Source organism: Notolabrus celidotus, chromosome 14 (assembly GCF_009762535.1).
Source record: "Notolabrus celidotus isolate fNotCel1 chromosome 14, fNotCel1.pri, whole genome shotgun sequence".
Classification (NCBI taxonomy): domain Eukaryota; kingdom Metazoa; phylum Chordata; class Actinopteri; order Labriformes; family Labridae; genus Notolabrus; species Notolabrus celidotus.
This window is the reverse complement of record NC_048285.1, coordinates 4910357-4937979: the sequence shown is the minus strand read 5'-3', so window position 1 is coordinate 4937979 and position 27623 is coordinate 4910357. Positions and strand designations below refer to the sequence as shown.

Genomic DNA, 27623 nt, shown 5'->3' with positions numbered 1-27623 from the left:
GTGTTTACATTTTACAGCCACGCTCAGTCTCTGGAAATACACGTATTGTAGTTTGAGATTCAGAAACAGAAAAAATTGCTGCGACTGTCGCTAATGTTTTCTTCTTCTTTTGCTATTTAATGCAGTTAGCATTCTTCTTCTTCTGTTACTTAATGCAGTTAGAAAACAGCTTTAAGACGTGCTATAGCCACTGTCTGGCAGGAATACGGTATTACAACCAGGCACCGGTAAAAACGATGAAAAATTATACTTTTAAAAATGAGAAAATATTCGATGTAACTGTTTGATTTTAACTAAGTGAACGAATATTTGATTATTCAAAAATCATTGCCCATCCCTACTTCTAACCCCTTAAAGCGCTTTTCCACTCCACGTCTACATCAACATAGAGTGGAAAGGATACTAAAATGTTCTACTAAAGTAACTGTACAGTTACTTTGATGACACGTTACTACTTCCTTGTATGTAAAGGTAGAAAGTTTTGCAAATTGCTCAAAATACAGAGCATTCTCAAGGCTAAGCAGGAAGATATGACTCCCAAATGTTGTAAAAGCATGCTTTGCTAAGCTATTTCTTGAATTATGACCATTCATGTGTGGAGGGATTTTGCTGATGGTTCATATTTATTTTTTTCTTTTGCACTTTGTAGAAGGCCAGCTGTGCAAAGAGTTCACTGTAAATTGTTACAGGATGGCTCATGTGGATGAGAATCAGGTTGCTGTCTATCTCACTCTGGTTGGAAAGAAGTGTTTGTGTTATTGACCCAAGAAGGATCAACCTGTGAATTAATTCCCAACTTTACATCTGAAACTTGACAGAGTATTTCTTGCTGTGATATCAGCTCAAGAATGCAAGTTTTTCTCCTCCGCTGCATGTCAGTCCCAAGCGGCAATGTCCGGCCGTGAGAATTGAAGCCAATGCGGAAGTGTTAAAATCTGCAGTTCATCGAGGATCTGCTTGAGGCTGGCTCCGGAAGTACCAGAAACCACATACACACAAATTGAAAAAGCGTCAGGGATGCTACATCCATTATTTATACAGTCTATGGTCAGTCCCCCTGACTGTCAGCTTGTAGACGTCAGCCAATCAGCAGTCAGTAAAAGTAACTTCTTTTGCCTTCGGGAGTGAGGAACTTTTGGTTTGTGCTCCAGTCTCTTTGCTGCTTTACTCCTGAACATGTGAGCGTAGCGTTCCATCTCCTCGGTGCATAGTGAGACATGTATTATACATCGTTCTATGGTTACTCCACTAATTAAGGGCTTAATGGAGCACCTATGAAGCACACAGATTAAGTATGACCATTAAAAACACAGGAATAACTATATACAGAGAAGTTCACATGCATGCCCCACTACGCACTGAGGAGAGAGCATTCTTCTGTCTCTTCAGCCTCACTTCTTTCAATAAGAATGTATGCCATTTGTTCTCTGTGTGCAGGTCCTTCCTGTGCTGCACCTGAGGTTTGTTACTGACCACCGCACCAGAGAGGAAATTATACAGTATGTAAGACAGCTTTTTACGTCACAGCTCGATACCTGTTCACCTTTGATCTACTTTCTTTATGTAAAGAATTCAAACTTGCAAAACTAAACCACTCACCGAGAGTCTGGGAAAGGCCTCTGCCAATCAGACAATTAGAACAATTTCATGTCCAGGAAATAAAATCAAAGCTGTTGTTGCGTTTTCTGAAATGAATGATGCAGAAATATAACATGAAGAACCAGAAACTCTCACATGTGAAGGGAGGATTTGTTGGACACTGGACAGGTTTTTTTTCGTGCAGACGTTGACATAAGAGGAGATTCTCCTCCCGGTGGCGTCCACGTTCTCTCCCCTCCTCACCGTGAGTGTTTCCCCTAAAATAAATCAAAGTACCCTGCACAGAGCCAGGAGGGGTAATTTGCTCCTCTTCTCGTCGCTGAGCTGCGGGCCTGTTTGTGCTTTAAATAGTTGTGTCTGTTTAACACAGTCAGCGTTTCTCCTTTCATGCTCTTATCTTTGGCGTGGCATCGCCCCTGGCTTTGTTTCATATAGTCTGCTCATTACACCGTGTTCTGCTATCGACTGGCTGCCCGACACGCCACGGGCAGGAGGAAACGCATTCAGTAAACATGGCAGCAAAAGCCAGGTGGTTGCCATGGACACTGCAAAGTCCACGCTCAGTCGTGCCCGTGTCAGAGCCGAGCCGGCCAGTCGTGATTCCAGCCTGTTTTTTTGGGAATTGGAGGGGGATCTGTTTTTTGAGATAAAGAGTCTTTAGGGTTTTTATAAACGTATTATCTCATTTTTACTGTTTGTTGTTTGACCAGCTTCACTCTCCCGGTCCCAGCTCTCGCTCTGCTGCAGTCAGGGGAAACAACACATACATGTGGAGGCCCAGATTTACAACACAGAGGGCAAGAGATGCTTTTGTGTTTGTGGAAGATTGAGTTTGTTCTGACTCATAAATGCAACATGATGTTTGCTGAGTTTTAAATAACACTAAAGTTAATGAAGCTTCACCTGCTAAGTGGAGGAGTTTTCTGCAGTTCATGTCATTGTTGCATCAAAGGAGAGAAAAGTTATGTTCATTAATAGATCAAATTCGGAGTCAAATATCGGACTTCCACCTGATCTGTGTCCAGTCCGTCTGCAATCAGGACCGCTTGACAGCTGGAGTCATGTGACCGAGGTTTTCCCGCAGTAATCACTGAATCAAAGATTCTCCTCCTCCTCCTCCTCCTCTCCTCATCCATGTTGTCTTCCTGGTCCTCTGAAAACCTCTGACCTGTTGACTCCAGGCCTGGCTCCGCTCATCATGATGGTTTGTTGTTGTAGTTAAGTGAAATATGAAATACTGGTGATAACACAGAGTGTTTTATTCTGAAAATTAACCGGATGTTTTCATTTTGTTTTGGTGACTGACTTCCTGTCCCGCTCCTTTTGCTCTGTTGAGATTGATGTGTCGTGCTCCGGCATCCGGCAAAGATAGAAGTCTTGTGTCTCTGATCCGGAGGGCTCTGACCTGCCGGACCAGAGACGCAGCCAGAACACAACAAAGCGGATCCAGTGGAAGTTAACATATTGACTAGAATAGAAACCTATCAAAGGATTTTAACGTGCAATTTAGCTGATTTCTAGAAACTCCAAACCAAACATTAATGTCAGTAAAAGTGTACAATCTATTTGTAAAAATTACTTTGTCATCAGAAAGTGCATTCCCTTTTTCACTATTCATGAATGTGACACACCTCTTCCTCCGCCTGCGTTAACCTGTGCCTGTGTCTAAGGAAAGGGGCCAAGCCGATCGTTGAAAAGTACCCCATACAACCCTACTTTAAAGTTATAATAATAATAATAATAATAATAATAATAATAATAATAATAAGTAGGAGAAAATTAAACTTTGTCTTCCAGGAAGAAAAATCATAATTTTAATCAGAGTGAGTCCGGATTTAAAAATGAAGACCCTGAGTCTTAACCTACAAGGAGAGCAGTGTTAGTTACACATGTTTTTTATCAAGTCTAACTGTCTGCCTAGAGAAAGGTCAACAAGTGCTGGATGAATACTTATCTGATTAACCGAGTCAACCTTTCACTGCCAAAAAACACAGGACAAAAGAAATCACAGAGGATACACACACTGTGCTGTCTACAAGAGAAATGATAGATAACTTAGAATATATGCAATAAGGTTGGACACACAAAGATGTTGAAGTTGGTCTCATCAGTATATGTTTTATCTTATGAGTGAATCAGTGACACTTGTTAAAGTCTGGCTCATATTTATAAACCTGCAGGTAGACAGACTAAAGGCTCTCATCTCTGTGGTTATTTTTGAACCAGCTCTCTTCAGCCTCATTTCCAGCAGCAGCGGGCAGATTTTCTCAGAAGTAGAAATAAACTCGACAGTACTCAGCCTGCCCGGCACAAACAGCAAGCTAACGGAGCTCTGCATTTATCACCTTAGTGCTGACGAGACAGTCTTGGCCACCAAACCACATTTAAAAGTAAACTGAATATTAGATCCTGGTTTTACACCTATCATCCTGCAGGCGGGCTGATCTCTTCAGTACAGGACCAAGTTTGATATCTTTTACCTTCTACCTGATATCATTATTATCAGCACAGGTCTAGTTCTTATCTTTTCACTCTCTTGTTGCTCAGTTCTGGATCTGTCTCCGGAATGTGATCGATCCACAAAGCTGTAACACCGTCATGTATAGACCACATTTTTTAAGATTCAGATTGGCATTTTAGCATCCACCATCTTTTTTTTTCACCAAGTGAGAGACCAGGAGTCTGGCAGCGAATGGAAAGGAAACGTTCACTCATGTTGAGTGTGAAATCAGTGCAGCTCCAGGTGCTGCCCAAACCACTTGCAAGTGTTGCTCCATTCTTATTAGGGATGTATTTTCCGTGATCGATCTTTGGAAATGTTAATGATCAAATATCAATTTATCATTAAAAAAAAACGTGAACGTTTTCCATGTCGAAAAAAAAAGCCAAATGCTTTTAAAGCTAGGGTTGGTATAAACTAGCATGAATTTGAATGTAGCATTTCCTCAGGACTCCATCTAAGCCCCCCTCCTCTCAGAACTCCTCCAAAACGACGCCCCCGCTCACATGCATGAGCGTCGCTGATTCGTGACCATATAATCATGTCTGATTCAAAACCGGTCCTCAGCACATGGTTTGTGTTTTGCACTACGTCAACTCATGTCTCACTCAGTGGTAAGAAAACACCAAAACATTCTCATAGTGAAAGTTAAAAACACAAACAAACATGAAATGTTCGCTTTGCAGGAGGCGGGCAGAACGGCAGGACAGGATCTGATTGGTTTCATCATTTGGCTCCTGATGGCAGGGATTGGTTGGTGTTTTCCCAGGTTTACTCCGGCTGTAGATAGCAGCTTTTTTTACCTCTTTTTTAAGAACACATTATGTATTGATTGCCATCAACACACATAAGGATAATTTTAACCAGTATGACAAAAAGTAGATCTAAATCTGACTACCAACCCCAGCTTTAATTCTCTCTCTAATGTGAATGTAATACAGACTAACAAGATATGTACAAAGTTTTCTACCAAGCAAACAAAATTTGGGCACAAAGCAAACAGTTTGAATTCAGCATAACACCAGCCCGATTATATTTAGTGAATAAAAAAGTCTTTAACAAAACAAGGACGCCTAAAAGACGCAAACTAAATCAATTAATGAAGCTTTAAATATTTTAAGAGTGACTCCTCCAAAGCACCATGATGTCGGCTGTGTTTTCACAGACACACTGACTCTGTTCTGTATTTAAACTCATAATAAACACTATTTTCTCTCCTTTTTTTTGGTACTTAGCCACAGATGTGTGACCGAGGTGCAGATTGGAGAAGGCGTCGGGGAGAAGCAGGGCAGAGCAGTTTAAGCCCTCGCTGTGGTTCCTCTACCGGTCCCAGCGGGCTCTTTAAGAAGCTCTAGGCTCCTCACACAGAGGAACACGTGCACAAACACACACACACACACATGCTCATGGAGGTGATAAGGAGCTACTTAATGGCACTTGAGCTTTTCCCACTTGAACACTTGTTTATAGGCTGTAAGCACACCTCGTCCTGCAGCTGGGCTTGCGGTGTTTTCTTCTGAGCAAACAAAAGCAGCACAGGGGGAAACGGAGAAGAGTAAATAAACACACACATGACTGATTCTTGTACACACATGAGCCCGCACAGGTTTTCTTAGAGGGAGAGATTCCTCCGCCGTCAGAGTTTTTACCTCCTCATCGTCTCCTTCCCTTAATGAGGCTGTGAGCAGCGATCTGGTGGGGCTTTTGTCAGCGGGTGGCTGGAGCTCCACAGACAAATTAAAACTCAATTATGTTTTCATTTCACGCTCCTTTATTGGGCCTGATAATAAAAAATGTGGAGGAGAAACTCAGGAGGGAAGAGAGGAAGGGAAGGAGAGAGGAGAGGAAGAGGCCAGGAGGTAGGAGAGGACTGAAGGGGATATATATACACATCTTTATTCTGTATTCGTCTATATCTCATGTTGTCTCCCTGAATGAATTGATGTCCTATATCGGAGGAAAAGCCACACACACACACACACACACACGCACACACGCACACATACACGATCTGTTGCCCTGCAGTGTACTATCTGCTGTAATTGATTGATTGTACAAGGGAACACAACAGACACAATTAGTTCATCCTGGTCATCTCATTAGTAACTCCCCGGGGACCTTGGTGACATGTTAGACGCCCACTCCACACACACACACACACACACACACACACACACACACACACACACACACACACACACACACACACACACACACACACACACACACACACACAAATCCTCCTGCTATCCTCTCTTTGCCCTGTTTTTATACCTTTCCAATCAAACTCAAGGTTCTGACTCCTGCCCTCCTCCTGCTTTTCGTCACACGCCCCTGACACCCTCTTACCCACCCCACCTTCGCCCTTTCCATCAATCAATCACCTAATACCTCGTCACGCGGCGCCTACCCATCCTCACATCCCATCCCGCCGCTGTTGCCGTAACACTTTTAATTACGCCGAGTTAAAAATTACGAGCCCGGAACAGCGAGTCGCTGGCAGGTTGACTTTAATTGCCTTGCGTTGTAATTCCGGACAGAGGAAAGAGGAGGGGAGGGAGGGAGAGAGGATTCGGGCAGGGGGATGAGGAGGTCACACTTGGGTGGCGGTGGGAGAAAAGAAAAAGAGAGAGAGATTGACTTTCAGATGACCTCTTTAATCAATGGACAGCCAATAGTGAAGTAGAGCAGTGCAGCGGTTTCCTCCCTCTCACTTATTCTTCCCCTCAAACTACCAGAATCCTCAGTCTCAATGTTGTTAATGCAAATTGAGACCAGCATTGAACCTGATTGGAATAACCGTCGAACACAAGTAACACATCGAGCACTTCTTTCTGGTTGTTGGTCTCTGGTTTTGCAGGACATTGAAAGATGATACTGAGTAAATTGAATCCATGGTCAGAAATGAAGATACAATCTAGAATGAGGATACAATCACAGACTGTTCAAAGTGATGGATGCCATAACAGCTCCTTGAAAGTAAAGCCAAAATGATTAGAGCTCCCTCTACTGACTGGCTGCTGTGTAGGTCATAGAGCCTGCCTTCTCCATGTTAACAGAGAGAACAAATTATCAAGTTGAATTAGTTATTTGATGCTAAAATGGAGGGAGGTGATTTCACGATTAATGGCTCTGTTGATTATGCAGCTTCTCTTGATCAGGTTCTTAGAGTAGTGAAGGAAGAATGTGAAGAAATGTAACCAAGACCGACACAAACGTCACGGAAATTTCCCCTTCAATCACCGTGTGTCCACTTCAAACTGATGGAAGAATCTGTTCCTCTGTAGCCCGAGCCGACTTCAGGGATTTGCTGTTGTATTAGATGTAATTGGCTCCACCAGCCAGATCGTTTCTGAGCATGCCTCGGCTCCAAAAGGATGTCACCTGCACTATGTAAGCATCTGTTGCAGCCAGAGAGCACGTCCATGTTGCGTCTGCAAGTAATGCAAAACAAATGGGCTGTTGGATGGAAAAGAAAGTGCTAAAAGATTCTCAGTAGAGCGTTAACTGAGATGAGTCAACATCGCTGGAATTACGTGGCAGACTCAGCCCCTACTGCAGAAAACTGTAGCCTAGCTTGCGTGTTGTTTGCCCCAGCAGTTTCTCATTGGAAGGGCTGAGCTTGTAAAATTATTGGTGACATGTAACCATAGACTGTATAAATAATGGACGTAGTATCTGTGACGTCACCCATCTGTTTCTGAAACGCTGTTTTGAGGCCAATCGTCGGCAGCAGCCATATTGGAAATGTTGAACTCAACATAACTTCTGTCAAGTGAGTGTGACATAAAGAGGTGGACTTTGAGCCTCCTCGCCAACAGCTACAGTGTTACCGACTGTCAATCAAGTCAGCTGTGCCTCTCGTAATGGAAAACTCATAATCTTAATATCTTCGAAATTGCCGTGTTATGAAAAAATTCACGCCCGTACAGTGTGTGCTGTTTTTAGCACTTCCGCATTGGACTGGAGATATTTTTAGACCGGAGATTGCCGCTTGCATGTAACTCAAACAACCCCAATTCTAAAATACTGAACTATCCCTTTAAGACTTAATAGAATTAAAACAGATGACTTATATAAAAATGTATTGATAATTGGCCCTGATTGATGAATTAGTCGAAGCTGCTTTAAAGTTTGGCATTTTAAATGTAGTCTAACTGTGATATACTCACGTTTGGAGCCAGCCTCCAGTGGCCACTTCAGGAACTACAGTTTGTTCAGCCTTTATGCTTGTTGCTTAGTGCTAGCGGAGCCCATGCTCAAACATAGAGGAGACCCTGTGCTATACTGAATTCACATATTTTGAATCATAACTACATTTGATGCTCTTTAGGTTTTTGAATATGCTTTTTCAGAATTTAGAGAGTTTGTTCTACTTTGTCCTTTACAGTAAAATAAGAGGAAACAAGATTTACTTCTACAGACTGTACTGTGTATATTATTCATATTGAAACAGGGTCTGGACTTAAACTTTACTTTTTCTAACATATTTAACTGAGTAAACCATGCACTGTCACTGGTGATAGTATCTCCTTCTTTCAGGTGCGTACACGGCAGCTAGTGTCAACATTAAATAATATTTTTCATTTCACGCTTACTGGCCCCTCTCATGGTGGTCTGCATTTCATTTTTGATTTAACCAAACAGAAACACACACACAAGCGTCCTCCCCCATCCATGAATTCATTATGATTTGAAATGATTTACGGCTCCACCCTCCCTCACGTGGACGGACAACACTGGAACCACTCTGATATATTAAAATGGAGCGCACCCCTCCACCATAGGCTTAAGTGGCGTGGTTAGCCAACCTAAACAAGCCGTAAAGCTCTCCCAGTTTCAGTAGATCTCCGACTATCTGCAGCTGGATGACCGCTCCACTCTGGCCTGTTCCCTGCCGACTCCACCCATCTAATGATACAGATATATTCATGTCCTTTGCAGCGAATGTGCATTAAGATGTAGGTCGCAGCGGGGCTAAGTGAATGTGTGTGCGCAGATGGTGACAGTGACGGAGATGTAAGCTGTGATGGCACCTGACCAAAGGATCCATATAGAGATGACATCACCATCAGAAGAAATAAGAGGAGGAGGGAGGAGGAGGAAGGGTTTTAGCAAACTATGAGCTCAGAATATCAATGGGGAAGGACAGCTTTAAGCACTCCTGGCACTGAGGCTCCAACCCTCCCCTCCCCTCCCAACCTCCCACCCCTGTCCATAACTCCTCCATCGCTGGCCTTTTATCATGGGGCTCTGACACCTGTCCTTTTCCCACCCCTGCCTCATGTTCTAGCAAATTTGAGTTGCCGGCTGCTGCTCGGGTCTGTGCTTTTCCAAATCCCAGCAGCTCCACTTTGCCCTTCAGCTACAGTCCTCCTCCGTCTTTCCAGCTTTTAATTCTTGTCTTCATTATGTTTTTTCAGGCCGACAGGAATGTCACGGACAGTTTTGAGCTTGTAACACAATAATGAAGTGAAGAGTTTTCACTAACTCTACCCAGAGGCAGTTATTAGTGACTTACTGACCTGGCTGTATTAATTGTATGATCAAAACCCTGTAAAGCAGGGATCGATTGTCAACAACAAAAAACACCAGGGACCCCCTGATCACATTCGTCATTTCAAGTCATTTTGCAAAAAGTAGTCCAGCATATTTCACCTCTGCCTGTTGACACTGTGGCAAAAACATCAGTTTCCATCTCAGGCTGGTCTTCAGAGTCTGAGAATAATGGCAGTCACCTCTGTTTCACTGCTAACACTTATTTCTAGATTGCATAAACTTTACACGAGAGTCACAGCGTGGACAAAAGAGACACCAGACAGAGTGTTGAAGCAGCAGAGGAACTTCTACCATTCCCCCGTAATGCATGCAATAAAGTATCTAGAATATTTACCTGTATACTGAGACAGAAAGAAGAGTATATGGAAGTCATGCTTTCTTGCTCCATCAGGATTCTAATCTGCATAACCATTCACTCACATTATCCCTCACTAAGACTGTTCTTGACCTTGTCATCTTTTATTTATTCTTCCTGGGGGAAGTTGATTGGATGTCAACCTATTTCATGTTGAGAATCCTATAACCCCACCAATGAACGATAATAATAGCAAACTGAATGTAAGCAAAGTATTTTTGCCATTTTTTTTCAACCATTGAAATCAAAGTAGAAAAGCTTCCATCCACAGAAACTTTTATTAAGCTAATTTTCTGGCTTTACATTGTCGCTGTGATACCTCTGTAGTAGCTGATTTCAGCTTCTGTCTGAAACATGTCACTTTGGATACTGTCTCTTCAGCCCACTTTCTTCCAGCTCTCCAGAAGCCTCCGCCACTGTTGCTATGCTACTCAATCGTCATTTAGTCAATCAGTGTTTCTTTATTGGAAATAACAAATCATGAAATATGCCCAGCTGTTTTGGACCCCAAATGTGACCTAGAACATTTGGAGAGGGAACAACAAAAACTCCCCTGCAACAAAGAACAGAGCAGGAAGTTTGGTAAATTCTACGCAAATGCTGTATACGCAGATTCACCAATTAGTGATGTCACAAATTGAGCAAATCTTGCATGACTTTTTGAACTTTGAACTTTTTGAACAAGCTGTTCAGAGCAGTGTGAAGTATAATCCCGAGATTACTCCAGCACATGCTGACCTCACAATTTGTAACTTTGCCCACGTTTAGTACTGACATCCAACATTTAACCTAACATTTGTTGTAAATATGAAAAAGCCAACTCTAAGTTTTAAATACATGACTTTCACTATCTCTCAATGAATTCCCAGTCTAAAGCCATGCCGGGGAAGAGAATTGATGGACAGTCAGGTAAATAGATCCCCATCCAGCTGAAATTAAATGAGCTTGAATCTGTTTAATTCATTTATTATCCAGTGTTGCATCATTTTGTGCACCGTATTCAAGATGTCCCTCTTCCCAGTAATGTTTTCCAGTCTCTCCTCGAGAATCTCAAGGCATCCCCTGGCCAGATAAGATATGTAATCCCTGGGTCTACCTTGGGTCTCTTATCAGTTCCGTGTGCCTGGAAAATCTACAAAGAAAAGGCACCAAGAAGGTTTCTGAATCAGATTCCCTCACTACCTCAGCTGCCTCCTCTCTGGGGAATGAGCGGCGGCTACACTCTGAGCTCCCTTTGGAGTGTTTATCTCCTTACTACACGTCTATGGCCAACCGCAGCCCACCGCTGTGGAGTTGTGGTTTGCCTCTTTAAATGAGAACGTATTCAGATAAGGGTTTGATTGTAGATGGACTGGTAAACTGAAAGCTTTCTCGTCTTACTTTGCCACGTTGTCACCGCAGTCGTGTTTGGCAATAACAAGCCAACCCACCTCAATCTTCTGCTCTCTGTTACCCTCACATAAACCAACACTTGCAGACAAATTCAACCGGATTCGTGTCCGGTCGGTCTCCAATCCGTCACAGGTCCTGATCTGATAGGTTTCTATTCTTGTCAATGTGTTAACTTCCACTAGATCCTCTCTGTTGCGTCTCTGATCCAGCAGGTCTGGTGGAAGTCTGATATTAAGCTTCCTCATTTGGGGCAGTGACTTAGTCCCAATAAAGAGGTGGTAGTCCATTGTTTTTCTTCTGAGTGTTTCATTTCTTTTTGTAGTTAGAATAATCACTCGTGCAGTATATAAAGATGCACCAGAAACACCAGAGTTGGTGCTCAGAATGCAGAGTAAGAAACATCCCTCCATCTATTATCTATATGACCTGAGGAGGCCTTTTGGGGCTGGAGCTGATGCCAGCTGATATTAAATGAGAGGTAGGATACATCACGTATAAGTCTCCTGTCAATCACAGCGCTGACACAAAGAGATGACACCATTAATACTCACAGGTAGTGCAATTCCCTCCAAGCACAAACAGACACAAGTGGCTTTCCTTTTACTGATTTATTCGCAGCTTTGTTTGCAAATCCACCGTGAAAACTCATTGGCTGCATGCTACATACAGGAGGTAACAATGTTCAGAACTTGTCCATCCACAAACTCCATGCTTGAAGCCTCTGTGCTCCTGTGCTGTGTAGCATGCACCTGAAAACTGCTTCACAGACACTCGATTTCATAATAAAAGCACCATTGCTTCAAAATAAAACTACTTATAATGCATGTGCAATAACACAAAAATGGAACCTAAATGTCAAAAATGATCTATTTGTCACACAAAAATACAAATATTATAATTGCAACAATTACAGGTAGCAAAGAGGAACTCACAACCTTACTTGAAGAAAAGGCAAACTCCAGTTAGCCCAGTATATGTTTACTTGGAGACTGAAATGCTAATGATTGAATGACCATGCCGCCATGACAAGAAGCATCATCTTGCTCCACACTGTGCTCTGGAAAACAAGCAATATCTACATTAGACATTATTATCATTCAGGTGGGTTGTTAGGAACCCTTCATTCTCGAGGAAACATCGACCAGCGGCTTCCCTCTCTCACTCAAGATGTATCAGAAACACTAAAATACAGTAACCTGTTTTTCCGAGTCTTATCCAGGAGACTGTTCTTAGACTTTTGTGGGATTTCTAAGCTGTTGGCTTCCCAAAGTTACATTAAAAGTTCCTTTTCGAAGCCCAGGACCGATGATGACGCTGCTATTTTCAACAAGGCGGTAATAAGAAGTCTAGAGAGAGGGCACTGAGGTCTTTCTTGAGAGTTTAATTATAAAAATAATTAAAAAGAACCATTTATGTGCTGTGTATTTGTACTGGTATATTAAGTCCACTGTTGCTCCTTTAACTTTGTTTTCTCCTCCAATTCTCCTCCTCCTCTGTTTTTTGCTCTTAAAGCCGTTCTTCCTCTCTCATTTGCTGCCCTAACCATCCCTTCTTGGTGCTCGGTTCACTGGAAGATGTGATGCTTTTAAATACATTTGAAATATCATTATCCTGTTCATTATGATACCTTTGTATAATTACTAGTAAACAAATTAGACCGTGATGGGTGGCTTCTATTACCTTAAAAAAATTAAGCACTACATAACAGAGGAGTGAAAAAGGGTTCCTTCTTGTGTTCACGGTGCCTGAGCGGTGTTCGTTGTACGGGTGTAGAGGCGGGTGGAGGCTGCCACTCATCGGGGGAGTGGACTCATTTGTTTATTGTAATTGCGTCTCAGAGTTAATGGTGCTGATTGACCGCAGTAACCAGGCTGCATGTAACCTTTAAAGTCACTCTCTGTGTTTTCCTTCTACAGTGTAGCGAAGCGTGTTTGTTCTGCCTTTTCCCGTCAAGGCTTCATCTCTCCTTCCCTCCATCCTCTCCCTCTGAAGCCTCTCTCCATCCATCTCTTTCCTTCTAACCATATCTCTCCCCCTCCATGCCTCCCTCCCTTCCCTGGCCGTTTGAAGGAGAGCTCTTTGAGGGTCCGCTGACTTAATTACTGTAATGGGGTTTCTGACACTTGAGACTAAAGAACTAAAAAAAGATGGAGAGGAGGGACTGGGGAGGTGGCAAACGAAGGGGCATTATTATTAGTTTAATATAAAGGCCTTGGTCCGTGAGCATAACAGAAAGAACTCCGAGGCTCCACAGAGAGACTTTCTTTACAGCACTTTTGCTGCTTTTCATCCATCCTTCGTTATTGTCAAAGTTTAATTGCATGTTGATGCGAGTGTGTAGCTTTGTTTATGTTTTTGCACATTTGCCGAGCGGCCCACGACGTTCAGAAGTGCTCAGAAGAGTTTCTCAGAAAACTGTTAATTATGCAATTATTGAACGTTGCAACTGTGACTCATGGGAGATGTGCCTGAGCGGCGTTTGAGGTTCTTGTTTTGCTGTTTTTTATGGCAGCAGTTCTTAAACTGCAGTTCAAGGTTTTCCAGGGATCCTTGAGAGGATCAGCAGAGAATTTTGCAATTAAGTTTTGTAATTTTAGCTAAAGTTAGCTGAGCATTTTGAGGGTTCTCTGGGGGGAAACACACAGACACACAAATCCTTTCTTTTACTTTCCGTCCTCTGTTTTAAAAAGTGTGAGACATCTCTGTTTGATTAAATGAGTCAGAGACTCTGCGTCTTTGACACGTCTTCCAGAAACCCGTTTTTGTGTGGTTGACAGGAAAATGGAGTTGACCTGCGTTGTCACCAGCCACACGAGCCGGAGCCTGGACTCAAATGAGAGAAGAAGAAAGAGGAGAGGAGGAGGAGGAGGAGGAGGAGGAAGAAAGGAATTCCTACGAGGAAAATGCCGACAGGAAGAAGAAAGCCACGGAGGAGGAGGCCTGAGGAATGAGAGCCAAGTTTTTGTCTGTCTTCATTACGGTTTGTTTAAATTTTTATCAGTCACAGAGACATCTCGGACGTCTGGCTCGATATACTGGCACACACTCAGACATGGATATTTAGACCAGGCGCATTTTGTTTTCAGCTTAATCAAATCAAAAAGTGAATTTTAACCAACATTTTTAAAATCTACTAAACTTTCAGCACTAAAAGCTCATTGTAATCCAGATCTACAAAAACCTGAAAAAACTGCAGAATAAGATTAAATAAAAGAAAAAACTGAAGGAGACTCGGCTGCTCTCACCTCGTACAGATATTTCACAGTCAGATCACACTTCAGTTAAACAGCATATTAACATGCTGACACATCAGCACTTCAGAACATAGTTACATTCTTTAACTTGACTTTTCAGTTATGAAGCTAACCAGAGGGGCTTTCTTACAGACAAGGATGAAGAGGAGCAGTGAGATTAGTTTTTTAAGGAACTACTTTTACTTTAAAACTCCTCACAGGAGCTTTAAATTACTTTTTGAATGATGATAATTTCTCTGTTCGACGGAGGGTTAGCGGCCACAATGACGAAAACATTTGAAATTTCCAGAGTGAAATCATAAGTTCACAAAATGACAAAAAAACACAAAAAACAGCTATAATTTTTTAAAACAAAGTTCATTTATACGAAAAAATTGGAGCATGAATTCGTAAACTTTACAACTTTACTTATGAAGTAACAATTTAGGGGTTAATGTTATTAATTTACAAAAATGTAGTTCTAATATTGTGACATCAAGTCATAAGTTTACAACATTAAAGTTGTAAAATAATTTTTTTTAAATTTTTTGGGAATGAAATTATAAGTTTACATCAAAATAATTGTAGAAAGTTGAGCATGAGGTCGTAAACTTTACAACTTTACTTTTAAAATGTGGATTTAAGGGTTAGAGCCAATAAGTTGTACTATAGTGAGAATTAAGTCTTCAGTTTACTAAATTAAAGTTATAAAAGAAAAAAGTTGTAATTTTTGAGAATAAAAATAGAAGTTTACAAGAAAGTAATTGTATAAAATCGAGCATGAAGTTGTAAACTTTACGACTCCACTTGTAAATTTTTCACCAAATGGTTAAAGTAAAATAGTTTAAGATAATACATTTGAAATAAAGTGGAAAGAAAAGTCATACATTTACAAATTTAAATTTGAAAAGAAAAAAGTTGTAATTTTTGGAGAATAAAATGATACATTTCAAAGAAAATAATAGTAGAAAATCAAGCATGAAGTTGTAAACTGTACAACTTTACTAGTAAATTCACAACATGGAGTTAAAGCGAAATAATTTACATGAATACAGTTGTAATATAGTAACGTAAATCATAAGTTTAAAATTATAGTTGTTAAAGCAGAAGTTGAATATTTTTGAATAAAATTATAAATTTACAAAAAAATAATAGTAGAAAATCAAGCATGAAGTTGTAAACTTTACAACTTGACTTGTAAAATCACCACTTAAGGTTAAGTCCATTAGTTTACAAGAATAGTGTTGTGAATTTACGAGAACAATTGTTTTAAATTAGATTATAATCTGAAATTTACAAGAACTTCAGTTAAGTGAAGTTTATATCAAAAACAAATTGCTTACGCTTTGATCTCGAGTGCTAATACTTAAAACAGAGATGTAATGTATTTATATTATTAGTTGTTATCATATCAATATACTGTTACAGTGCTGCATAGTTTTAAAGATGATACATATTGAAGCTTTTCTCCAGGAACAAAACTTCCTTCAAAACTAAGAGCTGCAGAACACACACACACACACACACACACACACACACACACACACACACACACACACACACACACACACACACACACACACACCTATTTAACCCCTCCAGGGGGTAGGATCTGCCTATCAGACAGCTGAGGCAGAGTGTTGGTGGGGGGGCGAGGAATATAAATGGTGCTCCCTCTTCCCCATTAGTCTGTCTGAGTGGAAGATGGAGGGGGGGCGGATGCTCGGGGTGGGGTCAGGCTCAGGTGCTGAGCAGACAGGAGGAGAAACATCCCCCTCTTCCTCCTCCTCTCTCCTCTTATCTAAGTTGTTGCACCTTTGAGGCAGACCTCCTCCATCCATCTTCAGTTTGGCTGAACCTGAGAGCTACCTGCAGGCTCCTCTCTAATTGTATTACAGCCGTCCCCGGGGAGCATGTATCACTGGTCATCCCGGATAATATATTCTGTGGAATCAGCACACTTTCACTGTATTCAATTTAAGTATTATCTCTGTCTCTGACTGAACTTCCTTTGTGAGGAGTCGGCTTCACCAGGGACCTCGATGAATCAGATGAACCAGGACAAAAGGATATTTTTAGACGTGTGAAAATAGACCTGAAGGCTGCAGCTCTGATAGACTTTTTCGATTATTGTCAAGAGGAAGTATTTGGAGAAGTTAGCGCAGATGTGTGTGTTTGCTCTCAGTGTTGATGTTTGTTTATGTGTGCGTGCATGAGAGCCAGACACGGAGAGTTTCCCATTTTGTTCCCTGGCAGCAGGTGTGTAAATAACACCCTTTATAATAATGAGGATGAATCAAAGAGCCGAGGGACCGTCTTCCCCCTTCTTTTCGTCAAACTCCCACATTGATCCCGGCTCATCTGCTCATCATCGGCGTCCCTCGGGCTGCAGTCTCCTTCCCTCCCTCCCTCCTCTCTGCTGGGGGCTCGTTATAATTCTGGGTCTGTAGGCTGCGAGTGTGGTGGCATAATTTCTTTTCCTCCAAGTGTCCTGCCTCTGTGCGGGCTGACAGCTGAACCCAAATCCACTGCTTCACTGAGCCGGATTATAGGCCAGTGTATGTGGTGTGCCTCGTTTCCCTCACTGTTGTTACCTGTTAGCAGAATGAGCTCAGGACCTGCTGGGGAGAGCGGGATAAAACCATCCAGAGCTGGAGGGAAATTAGCTGACTGTATTACACACTGAAGAGGAAGGAATGACACACTGAATACAAACCTCATTTGTGGTAGGATGGCGAGGGAGGGGAGGCTTCATCTGGATTTCATTCGTAGTAAATTTGTAGTCCATGTGCAATTGACCAATCATGTATCATCACTCGGATGTATGCAAAATAAAAGTAGTCTGTTAGGCTGAGCATACCCAGCACAACTGTATGACTATCGTGGTAGAAATGAACCTGTTGTATTGCATTAGACTGCATCTGCATGGGTGGTCATGATGTTGTGTAGTCGTCCACATCACAGGGCATGTTGCCATCTTGCTTTCAGACACTATCAATTCACACAGGTGTAATCGCACAACAAAAAGCTTGGGAGTTGGGAAATCGGCTCATGTGAGAGTGTGCAGTCGGCTGACCAAACTCTCTAACATGCCAGAAACTCAGGAACAGCTGATCGGGCTGTGACTGGCTTTCATGTCCACATGTACGCTGCACAGCAAACGAGCTGAAACTTACTTCAAAATCAGGCATAACTCATTAAGGGCGTCCTTCCTCCCCTCAGCTGTAATCTGATAGCGATGTATTGATCTCATTAAACAGATATGTGCATGCGAGTGCGGCTAACTATTTAGTTTCAATCAAAAGTTTCAACTTGAGTAAGAAAATCAGCTGATGTTGTGCCGGTTCAGCAGAGAGATTTTCACATATCCTGGAACGCTTCCATCCATCCATCCGTTGTCTTTCGACGCTTCCTGTCTGAAGTCGCTGCAGCATATCCCAGCGAGAGGTGGAGTACACCCGGGACAGATCACCAGTCCATCACAGTGCTAACATGCAGAGACAAACAACCATTTAACTGGTTCAAAATTGCGCTGCCCGCATCATCACCAGAACCCCCTCCACCAGCCACATCACAGCTGTCCTGCAGCAGCTTCACTGGCTTCCCACTTTGAAGGCCATCCACAACCAAGCTCCTCAGTACCTCATTGAGCTCCTCCATACCAAAATACCCACCCATAGTCTCAGGTCCTCCTCTTCCACCCAACTCACCCTCCAACCTGCTCGCTTGACCCCCATGGGGTCGAGAGCCTTCAGCTGCTCTAGTATTGCATTATTATTCTGTTGTATTTATGTATTTGTTTACTGTTGAGTGTTGGTTTTTTTACTGTTGGTTATGATGTAAGGTGACCTTGAGTGTCCAGAAAGGCGCCTATAAATAAAATGTATTAATTTATTTATGCTTCCACCTATGGGCAATTCATAGTGACCAATTAACCTTGGGAGGAAGCCAGGGTACCCTGAGAGAACCCACACGTAACATCGCTAACCCCTGGAACACATCAGAAATGATCAATAAGAGCTGCATTCAACAAACAAACTTTGTAAAAGTAGTTTTCTTCCATCAAGGACTGAGCTGATGAAGTTTACGTTTTTACTGCATTGCTGCATATTTAATTGCAGGTAAATCTGCATCTTTTTCCCCGAAGTTTGAGTCTGAGGTAAAAACTTGAAGTCAACAAGAGGATCTTTGTCATGTAGCATCACAGAATGACATAACACATTGTATTCACAACATAAACAAGAACAGAATTTAACCAACGTATTGTGTCTCAGTCCAAACCACAAACTAAATGAACCCAAACAGTCCCTGCAGCCAAACCCTGACCACATTAACCATGCATGCTTCACGCTGGTCTGGGTCCGAAGTGTGGGTTTGAGAAGTGAGGCCTCTTCTGTTTAGTAAATGTTAAATTTGACTGTGTAATAACTTTCACAACCAGCGATTAATGGTGCTTTTCATAAAAACAAGAGCAGGAGCATAAAATTAAATCTCACTGAAGACAGAGAAGCAACTTCAAACAGCTGTATGGAAGCCCTCAGCAGACATGCATCCACATTTGAATTGCTGTTTTCCCGTAGTGAAGTCTTGAGATCCCCACTTATTTTTTCTCGTAATGCAGCTTCCCTCGTGTTCACGAGAGCACCACCGTAACGTCAGATGATCATAGCTCCCCTGAGTTCTAAAAGCACAAAACAAACATGGAAACTGGCCGGACTCTCCTCATTAGTGTGGGCGATGGCAGCACGGTTTGTTGGTCCGGCTTATCACCGCGACCAGCCCATTGTTTTGTTTTCCAGCTCGCCAGAAATCATCACAAAAAATAGGATCTGTTATCTGCAGATAATTAGATAAATAAGGTAAGACCGTGAGAAAACAATCACAACACAGGAGACCCAGAGTAAAAGAGAATGAAATCTATAAAAGCAAGCTCCCTTGTGTACCATGATGCTGCAAAAAATATGAATATTTAAGGAAAATAAAATCTTAAAGTTGAATTTAAAAGAATATAATGTTGAAACAAGAGGCCGGGGAGCACTCAGAGTGGAGGAACAAACACTTTGTGGTCGTACTTGTTAAAGATTTGTGAAGAATGAAATATTCTGACCTGAGAAGCTACATTTTTTAATAACTCACTGACTCAAGGTTAATGCCTATCAGCTTTAAGGTTGCAGCCTCTTATCAAATATATATGTCCTCATGAACCACAGAACTATTGTGAGGTTATCAGATACTGTTTTTAAGAATTCAAGCCGGGCTGCTGCATCGAGTTTGGAGGAGAAAACAAACTTTTAAGTCTTGAAATCAACCAGATTCCCCAAAGTTCCTGGTTTGTAGGTTTGTTTGGGGGACCTTGGTGCATGATGTTTCTATCCATGCTGTTCAGACCGTTCTGTAATGAGATGTTGCTCCGCCTATAAATCTGCGTCTTTGATTCATCTTCAAACAGCAGGTCCTTGCAGGTACAGCATGATTTTGGCTGCTGTTGAATTGTGCATGACTCTTGGATAAAGTGTTTTTATTTATAAATATATATATTTTTTTTGTGAGAGCTTTTTATCTTTTGATATCTAGCAGCAGAGTCTGTTGGCTTGTTTTTCTTGTGAGCTGAGGTTGTTTTGATGCTGAATTTATCCTCAAAAGTCAAAAATTCAAGTCGTCTCCTTCCACAAACAGAATATAAGTCAACCAATGTTGTTGTGCCTGAAAGTCTAATCCAAAATGTGCATTCAGCTTCATCATAACTCACAAAATGTTTCAAATAATAGAATGCAACAATAAAAGAAAGAGGAGAGTCCCATCTGTTCAATATGTTTGAGTGTGTGGCTTACCTTGTTAATGAAGAATCCCCTCCTCTCCTTCTCTCCTCCTCCCTCCCTCCCTCCCTCCCTCCTCCTCCTCCTCCTCCTCTTCCTCCATACATCGGAGGCTGTGCGCTGCAGCGGCGGCAGACCGCGGTGTGGACCCCGGTGTGTGTTGATCTCCGGAGGGGGAAGAAGGATAATCCGCTCGGACCTTCGCTGGAGTGGATCTCTCTTCCACACACTGAGAGCTTAAAACACCTTTGCATTCCCACTGGGGATTTTCCTCGACTCACCACAGGTAAGCTCTTTTTGCACAAGTTTTTTTTTCTATCGCTCAGGGGAAACCCGGGCACACCTCTGATGCGCGTACTGAGGCTGCTCTTTCCCCTGACAGCGTGCAGTGTGGAGGAATGACACAGCAGGCACTTGGCTCTTCAAAGGGACACATTTTTGTGAATGAGGGCGAGAATAAAATTAAAATATTGAAAAAGATGAAGTTGAAAGTCACGTCTCGGCCGCTGACACGTTGGTGAGAGGTGTTAACTCGTGCTTTGCGCACATGGTCTCGCAGATAATCCTGCATGGTATCGATGCACGAGTGTAGAAGTTTAGATGTTCACAGATGAGATTCAGTTTGGGACCACCTTTGAAAGCACCATATACAGTAGAATAGACGAATCAGATTTTAGCTGGGAAATCACTCAAATTGCTCGCTTTACGCAAACGGAAAATGACTCAATTTTGGAAAAACTGTACCGCATCATGTTTTTTTTTAATCATTCGAGAGGTAAAATCTGTTTGCTACTTCCCTGTTGCTTGATTGCACGCTTTGTTCTGCAAAAAAACATTTCCACATGGGCGGAAAAAACAAAAACAATCAGCTTAAATACCCTTAAAGCAGAATTACCTGCTTTCTGTGCTCACCGTTCGCGTATTTTCGTCTTTGCGCATCACCAGCAGCCTGTTCCGCGTCTTTTTTTGCGCATCACGAGTTGAAGCATCGCCCCAAAAGTTTAAAGAAGACTGTAGCTGCTCTCTTTATCAGCCTTGACACCTTTACTGTACTCGCGATCAGCAGTTTCAACTCCTCTAATGAGCGCTAGGAAAGTGCACTCCTCCCCTGTGCAGAGTCCTGTCCGAAATCAGCGAGATGTCACACTGCGTCTTTTATTTGGAAACTGATACACCACACATATCATCATTGTGCATGTCCCACAAATACTCACGATAATGCTTCATTCGACTGAAGAAAACACCCTGTAAAAGCAGTTATATATTAACCGGACAAAGTGTAACATTTCTCTGAAAAGCAGAAATACGCACAGAAATGTACCCAGCAGTGCAGTAACCAAGAGAAGGCACTCGTGCGTTATATTGCTTATTATCTATATTTATAATGTCTTAAATTTGAGTCATAGTTGCACACTGCTGGATCCAGAATAGGGCTTCTGGGAGTCTTTAAGGTTAATAGAGTTACACTTTGTGTGAGCACTTTATGGTCGGTGAGTGTGTGTTTGCATAATAGAAGGAGTAGAGGGAGAGTTCTTTCAGTCTTATTGCTTTAAGGAATGAGTCAAACTTCTCTGTCTTAATAAAAAATAATAGAAACATAGAGGACAACATGTTTCCTGCAGCATCTTTAACTCTGGTTAAAGTGTGGCGTGTCATACATGCACAGCTGTGAGGAGTCTCTGCTCTGGTACAAGCCTAAGAAGCATCCCCAGGTTCTATATCAGTCCCTTGAGCCGTGTGTCCAAATGTGTCGTCCATACAAACACAGCGTAGCACTCTGCTGCAGCCTCTGGCGGTGGGCGATAAGGCTCAAGGGGTTTGACTCCCACGCTGAACCCTCTGAGCGCGGTGAAGCTCTCGGGGCAGGCTCTGTGACCACTTTGATTAGAGGGATAATAAACCCATTTTTAGTGGGGCTTTCAGGTGACGTAACTCGACTCAGAGGAGATAAAAGAAGAGAGTTTACAGCTAGGTTCTTATTTCTGGCTGCCAACAAACATCATCACAAACTGAAGCTGAAAAAATAAAGAAGTTTGTTTGAGTTTGAAGTCAGAGAGTGATGCTCTCATTCAGTGAATAATGTTTGGAGGGAGCAGAACAGTCTGTTAGGACATATGCTTTCTGTGTAGTTAAAGTTCATGGTGCGATTTTAGCAGGTTTGGTCTTTGGTTACAGACCAGAAGGTTGAACATATTGATTCTGCAGTGAATAACACTGACAGTTTGTATTTACGGCTCCTTTTATGGTCGCTTTAATGCGCCCTCCAGCAATCGTTGGCATCTTCGCAACTAGAGGATGTTGACCCCCAGGTGCCTTTATGTCTTGGTTGTAACAAATCTGACCGGTTTCTTGGACCAGGGGAAAGACTTTAATGTGTCGATGTGTTAACTCCCAAAGCACTGAAGCCTGTAAGCTCTGAAACGCTTCAAGTCTGTGGAAATAATTCAGAAAGCTCAGCTTTCATTTCAGGGAGCATTTTTGTGAGAAAATTAAAAGCAGCAAAGTATTAACTTTCACTTGTTCTCCACACACTCTCACAACAATGTTCTGTTAGATGCATAGATAACGATTGAGACAGCTTTATGATCAGCTGATTCTCTGTTTTGACCTCCTACATTTATGCAGTGATCCATCTACAGAACAGCAATGTGAACCTGCTCTGTCAGAGGCCTCTGCTTATTGATTGCTCATTGATCTCCTTTGTGGATTAATCATTGGCGGTCAGGAGAACAACAGACGGATCCACTCGGCCTTTAGAGTGACGAACAACTTACAGTAACACCCAACGAACCTCTTCACAGATTAAAGAAATGTTAACACTCAGCACTGTCAGATACCGGCCCCACTGTTCCTCTGCCTCTCCCTCTGTCAACACAACAACTCGAGACTTTTAAAACCTTATATAACACATCATGGTCCAGAAAATTGTTGTGTCAGCAGTTCTTGTCTCGGCATCTACAGTATATTTAGATACATTCTCATATTTCTTCTGCAAAATCCAAAACAGACTTTATTCACCAATTCCAACTTTAATGACAGAAGAGTATTCAGTTCAGTCTCAAAGCTGCTACTTCAAATCCTACTCGGGGACGATTCTGCAGATGCAGTAGAAACACATATTTGCAGAATAGATGATGTGAATGGATGGTTTAAAGGCTGTACATTTCCCCAAACTCTATTGATCTTATTTAAATATCAATTTGGGAGGATGGGTTTGATCTTGCAAGATAGCAGTTTGCAAGATATCAAGCCTATCAGGAGAAAAGAGTGGGGAAGGTGAAGCCAAACTGCAGCACTGAGGTTCAATCACAGCCCATGTTAGGATCTTTTTCTGAACCTGATGATGTAGCTGTTCAAGTTTCTGAAAAACAGAACCAACAGGCGTGGTTTGGTGAGGACAATCCTGGTTTCAGGAAAAGATCACGGTTTGGGTTTTTGAATTATATAAAGCCTTTGCAGATTTGTTCTACATACATAACTCTCTCCATGAAAATGTTAACATATCACAACGTAACAGTCCGGTGGAAGCAAGCTGCAGCCTATGAGTGCCAAAAAACTGCAGTTCTTCGAGAGTCCACTTGGAGCTCACTCCAAAAGTGAAAACATTTCCAATCAGAGCTCATATTAAAATGCACTTTTTACAACAGTATGAAACATGATTACAGCCTGGTATGAAAGAGTTTTGGTCTCTAAAGCTACATCGTTTTTTGTAACTCATCTGTTAATTAAGGCTAGCAGCTTTGCATATTTAGGGGCGTGGCTGATTTGACTGACTAACACCTCTATGCCCGTTTATAGATTAGCTGGAAGTTAGTTACAGTCAGCATTTTCTAAATGGTAGCCGCCATCATTGCACCTCTGCAGTATCCAAATGGTGTTGTCACTGAGACTACGTCCATATTTTACTGTTTAAGGGTTAAAGTCTGCAGGAAGTCATTCTATGATGCGGCTGTTTGAGCTGTACTGTTACATAACAGACAAATGTAAGAGTCAGCGATTGAAAACAAATACAAATCATCTCCTGTGAGTTACACTCCGACCTGTTTGATCCACAGGCCTCGGCAAAGAGTAGATCCTTGAATTTCACTTCTCTGGGCGGCTGCAGTCCTGCTTCAGTTTCCCTAAAAGTGATGAAACATTCGACAGAGAGCTGACGAGAATGTGCATCAGGTGCAGCAGCAGACCTGGTGTGATGCATGTAGTGTGCTGCTCTGAGAGAGTCCCTGATGTTGCATTATAGAAAGACGTGAACTTGATTTTATTTGGAAAAGTTCAGCTCTAATGAACGGTGAAATAAAGTCTGCACATATAATTTACTGCACTCTGTTTTCTCAGAGGAGTAGATATTGTTTCATTCTTTACAGATGTGTGTGTAATAGACTGCTGTGAGCATTTCATACCATCTTTAGGACCCCTGAAGGTCCCCGGACCACATTTTGAGAACCCTGCTCTAATTTAATAAGTCATTGTCTGTCGCTGAAAGATATATGGGAAATGCTTTACATCTGACATGGTGCTATGTATCACCAGTAGTGTGTTCCTGATACATTTAAGCATCCATGCATGTGCAGTGTGTGTGTGTGTGTGTGTGTAGCTGTGTTAGTATAACTCTCCGATATTAGGCCCTGTCATGTTCAGTAAATAGCCATTCATCACACATGCCTCTGCCTGTGATGGTACCCACACGATCCAATCCATTAGCCATACAATGGGTGTCCACTCAGAGTGTGAAACTGTGTGTGTGTGATCGTGTGTGTGATCGTGTGTGTGTGTGTATAGTAATTTATTACAGTGCTTTAGGAGTTGTGACAGGAGACGAGGCGTGTGTGTGTTTGAAAGAGAGACGGAGAAAGAGGGGATGCGTTCACTTCATGCACAGATTCAATAACGATCACATTCAGATTAATTCATGAATGTGATGAGTTTGAAGTCCAGGAGGCTGAGAGTGAGTGGATGCAGCTGTTTTTTTATTGTGGATGTGTTTCTGTTTGTAACAAAGCAGAGGATAAATAAACAATGAGTTGAATTGATAACAACAAATCAGAGCGACACAACCTTTTCTCCTGTTTTAAGATGCCCACTCTCTGAGCTGCAGCTGTCACTGCTCCCTTCTGTTAGCATGGAGAGAGAGAGAGTCGTAGACTCATGCACGCTGTCGCTAAATCTTTCCACCTGACAGGACTTCAGGACAGGAATGTACGGCCCTCTTTCATTGTCATGCAGCAGGGAGAACTAGAAACACTTCTGCCCGTATGGTTGTTTCATGAAATGGTGTAAGCATGCATCATGTGCCCCATGTGCAGAGGCTACAGCCCAAGGCTTGACTCCCACCCTCGGCTTTTTTTCCACATGTCACAGCCAACTCTGTCTTCCATGAATATGACTGTGTCTGCTGTTGTATCCTTCAATAAAAGCATGAAAGCCCAAATAATGATCTTTAAAATCATGCATCATGAAAGTCTCGGCGAGGGATATTTCAGAATATCTTTATTTATTGGTTATGAAGCAAACCAAAATGAACAGTGTCGCTGTTAACTGTTGCAGGAAAATTGATTATTTCTGGATTGCTGTTTCTTAAGCCTCTAATCAGTTGATGCTCAGTGAGTGATAAGTTTACAGACAGCAGGATGAGACTTTGTGCCAGAAAACAGAAGCTACACATGTTGAGGACAAGATCAGCAAAAAGAGAGTTCCTGTTTTTCCTCCAAAATCGACATGAAATAAAAGTTCCTCACAGGAGCTTTAAATTAGACCCTTGTATCACCATTTAACTTAGCATATTGTGAATTTATTTATATGCCATTCAGCTGAGGAATCATGTAATATTATATAATAATTGCTTGCTCATATGCTGGGCAGACAATCACACTGATTTACAGCCAGACAGCGGCATGCTTTACAAAACGAGAGAGAGAGAGAGAGAGAGGAGAGAGGAGAGAGAGAGAGAGAGAGAGAGAGAGAGAGAGAGAGAGAGAGAGAGAGAGAGAGAGAGAGAGAGAGAGAGAGAGAGAGAGAGAGAGAGAGAGACTGCAGACAGGAGTCTTTGTTCACACTGATACAGCCTACTGACAGATAAATATTACAAGATTTTATTCTAAGATATCAAATCCTTGGTCTCATCTTCCACCTGCATCAAGGTGAATCTCACAATACCCTCTTATCTGTACAGGGGAAAATGCAGCTGTGCTTAGGGTCAGTTAGGACACATTCAGAACCACAGGTGCTCCTCCAACGATCTAACAGAAGGATCAAGAAGAGGTCTTTTTAGAAATATTCCTGGATTATAACAACAGGACTGGCAAGATGTGGCCGACTTTAAATGTAGTTTAAGTTTAGAGTGAGTTTAAAGGTCTGCTATGGGCAGGCTGGGCGTTGTGGTCCCTCGCAGGAGCAGATTATATGTTCGGCACAGATTCCTCACACAGCTACAACAAGTAGAACCCAGCTGCTGATGTTCAACTTTGGCTTTATATAAAGATAAATGATGCATCTCTACACCGCACCCTGTTGTACAAACATAAAGCCCAAAATGACCCCGAGCAGGGCACTGACATATTAATGTGCAGTTGGGATTATGTGGTGGAGCTGTGGTGTTGACCTCCTGCACCTTACAAAACCAAAACACACATTAACTTATGAAACAGTGATCCCTCAGCTCGGTGCAGAACAGATTTCTATGTCTACTATGAGTCTGGTCCTGCTGGAGGTTTCTGCCTGTGAAAGGAAATTTGTACTTAGCGCTGCAGGAGCCTCTTTTGACAACAGTGCTGTCAATCATTGCATTACACTCCCCTACAAATCATTGAATAACTAATTGAAAATAAATGACTCAGAAAAACGAGCACTTGGACTTAAATAAGTGTTATAAGAGCTGACTTTAATAACAGAAACCATGTTTGAGAAAAATGTATTTCACATGTATTCTGATTTTAAAGTTTCACCCATGTTCCATCTGTTAACATGGAGGAGGCGGGCTTTATGGCCTATACTGTTTTGTCTTCACTCTTATTCACAAACAATCATTGTGCATCATTAAAGCAGAGTAATAATCACTGAGTTTAAACCTGCAGCGCTCTGCATGGTGGACAAGAATTTAATCTCCTCCTCACTCATGCACCCTCTCCCTCCTATCTCTCCGTTTTCCCACTTTAAGTTAACACCACCCCTCT

General features: G+C 42.1%; 1 protein-coding gene across 6 annotated transcripts in view; it reads left to right on the top strand.

Annotated features, from left to right (window-relative positions):
• Window positions 1-27623, top strand: part of LOC117825006 (endothelin-converting enzyme-like 1) — a 184237-nt gene that overhangs the window by 96573 nt on the left and 60041 nt on the right. For 4 of the 6 annotated variants that reach the window (XM_034700580.1, XM_034700579.1, XM_034700576.1 and 1 more), the window contains 2 exons: window positions 14183-14385; window positions 20581-20740. The gene's annotated coding sequence lies outside the window, so the exon portion shown is untranslated. Of the gene's footprint in view, window positions 1-1450; window positions 1504-14182; window positions 14386-20580; window positions 20741-27623 lie in introns of those variants that run through there. The other 2 variants (XM_034700581.1, XM_034700577.1) reach the window with 2 other exon arrangements.